The sequence below is a fragment of the Mustela lutreola genome, chromosome X (genome assembly GCF_030435805.1).
Source record: "Mustela lutreola isolate mMusLut2 chromosome X, mMusLut2.pri, whole genome shotgun sequence".
Lineage (NCBI taxonomy): Eukaryota > Metazoa > Chordata > Mammalia > Carnivora > Mustelidae > Mustela > Mustela lutreola.
In genome coordinates this window covers 45,864,815-45,868,302 of record NC_081308.1, presented here as the reverse complement: position 1 = coordinate 45,868,302, position 3,488 = coordinate 45,864,815, and the positions used below count along the sequence as shown (strand labels likewise).

General features: G+C 34.8%; 1 pseudogene; it reads left to right on the top strand.

Moving 5' to 3' along the window:
* The first annotated feature begins 2,179 nt into the window (after positions 1–2,179).
* On the top strand, positions 2,180–2,515 carry LOC131820953 (small ubiquitin-related modifier 1-like; annotated as a pseudogene).
* The last annotated feature ends 973 nt before the right edge of the window (positions 2,516–3,488 follow it).

Genomic DNA, 3,488 nt, shown 5'->3' with positions numbered 1-3,488 from the left:
GGGGGGAGTGGGGGGTTGGGGGAACCAGGTTGTGGGTATTGGAGAGGGCACGGATTGCATGGAGCACTGGGTGTGGTACAAAAACAATGAATACTGTTATGCTGAAAATAAATTAAAAAATGATTTTAAAAAAATGAAGGCAAAAACTCTGTGCACTTTTACTTATAAATCCAAATAACACACAAATCAACTTTGAAATAAAAGAAATTTATAAATCAGTATTATTTAAATAGAACAACTTGAAAAATATTCTGAATATAAGATATTAACACAGTAATGTCACATTTGTTACTGCTTGAGTAAATAGAAATTCCAGTACTACGATTGTTTTTTCTTTATTATGCAGAAGTGTAAAAATATTTCTTTGGTTTACTTTAGTGCTAATGTGAATGGTTAATATAGACCACATTTTCTCTATGCATTTGTCTGTTGAAGGACATCTCAGCTCCTTCCACAATTTGGCTCTTCTGGACACTGCTGCTATGAATATTTGTATACAATAGAATATCACTCAGCCATCAGAAAGGATGAATACCCATGTTTTGCATCAACATGGGTGGGACTGGAGGAGATATTGCTGAGTGAATTAAGTCAAGCAGAGAAAGTAAATTATCATGTGCTTTCACTTACTTGTGGAACATAAGAAATAACATGGAGGACAACAGGAGAAGAAAAGGAAAAGTGAATTGAGGCAAATTGGAGGGGGAGATGAACCATGAAAGACTGCAGACCCTGAGAAACAATCTGAGGGTTTTAGAGGTGGGGGGGGGGTAGGGGGATGGGCGAGCCTGGTGGTGGGTATTAAGGAGGGCATGTATTGCATGGAGCACTGGGTGTTGTACATAAACAATGGATCTTGGAACACTGCATCAAAAAATAATGATGCATTTTATGGTGACTAACAACATAATAAAAAAAAGAAAAAAAATAATGTGAGTGGTTAAATAGGATAACCATTTGTCCCCATTTCCACCTATAGCCCTAGTGTGATTATGAATGTCTTTTCTCACACTTGACCGTGTGGTTTGTATAATAAATTATATAATCACACTAGTTTTGAGTCATTGCCTTCATTTCTGATAGGAAAATGTGACACTCATATATACTGTGTTTTAGAACATGGTAAAAAAAAAAGGAAGAAATGAACGGAGACAGGGAGGGAGAAGAAAAGGAGAATAAGGGGGATAAAAATATACCTAGAAAAGTCAGACATTTTTTTTCTAAAAGTCCTTTTTCAAACCTTTATTAAGGAATAATTCAGAAATATGATTGTATATATTTAAAGTGTACAACATGATGATTTTTTCCACATTTACATTATAGTGTGACTAACAAATAAACGTAAGTAGTTAACACATCTATCACTTCATGTAGTTAATTTTTTTTTTTTAGATTTTTTTTTAAGATTTTATTTATTTACCTGACAGAGAGAAATCACAAGTAGACGGAGAGGCAGGCAGAGAGAGAGGAAGGCAAGCAGGCTCCCTGCTGAGCAGAGAGCCCAATGTGGGACTCGATCCCAGGACCCTGAGATCATGACCTGAGCCGAAGGCAGCGGCTTAACCCACTGAGCCACCCAGGCGCCCCTCATGTAGTTAATTTTTTTTTTGTGGTAAGAATTCTTAAGATGTCTTCTGATCACCTTTCAAGTAAACAATAAAAGTAAATAATTTTGAGGAACAACTCAGACAAATTTCACAAGTTTTCCTATGGTTTTTGTGATGTTTACATAATTAGGTGCCACTGGGAATTATTAAATATGTTTTCCTAGTATCTAAACCATTTCATCCATATTTTGAAAACATTAGAGTTCAAAAATGTGTTCACTTTCAATTACATAAAATACTCAATATCAATGTCTTGTTCATTTTTAATATTATGTACACTTCAGTGTATATGTTTGGGCTTATTCCATTTTCCTCAAGATTATGTACACTAGTGGATACTCTTCATAAGTATTTTTAAAAAGAGCAACCTTTTCAATTTATTAGTTGTATTTTCTATTTACTAATGATTCACACCTTTTATTAAGTACCTCTTTCTTTTTCCATTACGATTATTGTGTTGCTCTTTCTTCCCTTACCTTTTACATTGGATGGTTATGCAATGTATTGTCTATTTAAAAACATGCATTTAGAGAGACGGGTTTTTAAACCTTGGAGTGAGGTTCTGACTACCTAAGGCTGCTGCTGTGCAGAGACCCTGGGTGAAGCCACCATCACCATGTCTGACCAGGAAGCAATACCTAAAACTGAGCACTTGGGGCATAAGAAGGAAGGAGAATACATTAAACTCAAAGTCACTGGACAGGATAGCAGTGAGATTCACTTCAAGGTGAAAATGACAACACATCTCAAGAAACTCAAAGAATCATACTGTTAAAGACGGGGAGTGCCAATGAATATAATATGATAATCACACTCTAAAAGAACTGGGAATGGAGGAAGAAGATGTGATTGAAGTTTATCAGGAACAAACCGGGGGTCATTCAAAGATTGAGTTATTACTTTTATTTTCTTTACCTTCAATCCTTTTTTATTTTTAAAAACAGTTCTTTTGTAATGTGGTGTTCAAAACAGAATTGAAAACTGGCACCCCATTCTTTAAAACATCTGCCTATTACTCATTTCACTTGTTTTCATTGTGCTGATTTCTGGTGATCAAAATCTCAGCCCCCTTCATATTGTCCTTCCCTTTTTATTTTTATTTATTTATTTATTTATTTATTTATTTATTTTTAAAGATTTTATTTATTTATCAGAGAGAGAGGGCGAGAGAGCAAACTCAAACACACAAAACACTCAAACTCAACACACACAAAACAGACAATCATATCAAAAAATGGGCAGATGATATGAACAGACACTTTTTTAAAAAATGTATTCCCAACAGTTTATCTTTGCTTTTGTTTCCTTTGCCTCAGGAGATTTATCTAGAAAAATATTACTAGGGCGAGTATCAGAGAAATTACTCCCTCGGCTCTCTCCTAGGATTTTTATGGTTTCAGTTCTCACATTTAGGTCTTTATTTAGGAGGTTTTTTTGTGTATGGTGTAAGAAAGTGATTCAGTTTCACTCTTTTGTGTATGGTTGTCCAGTTTTCCCAACACCATTTGTTGAAGAGACTGTCTTTTTCCCATTGCATGTTCTTTTCTACTTTGTTGAAGATTAATTGACCATATAATTGTGGGTTTATTATAGCTTTTCTATTCAGTTCCATTTATGTATGTGTGTATTTTTCTGTCACTACAATACTGTTTTGATTATTACAACTTTGTAGTATAACTCCAAGTTTGGAATGTGATGCCTCCAGCTTTGCCTGCCCCCCAAACCAAGATTGCTTTGGCTTTTCAGGGTCTTTGGTGGTTCCATACAAATTTTAAGTTTTTTTTGTTCTAGTTCTGCGAAAAATGCTGTTGGCATTTTGATAGGGTTTGCATTAGATCTGTAGATTGTTTTGAGTCATGTAGACATCTTAAGAACATTTGG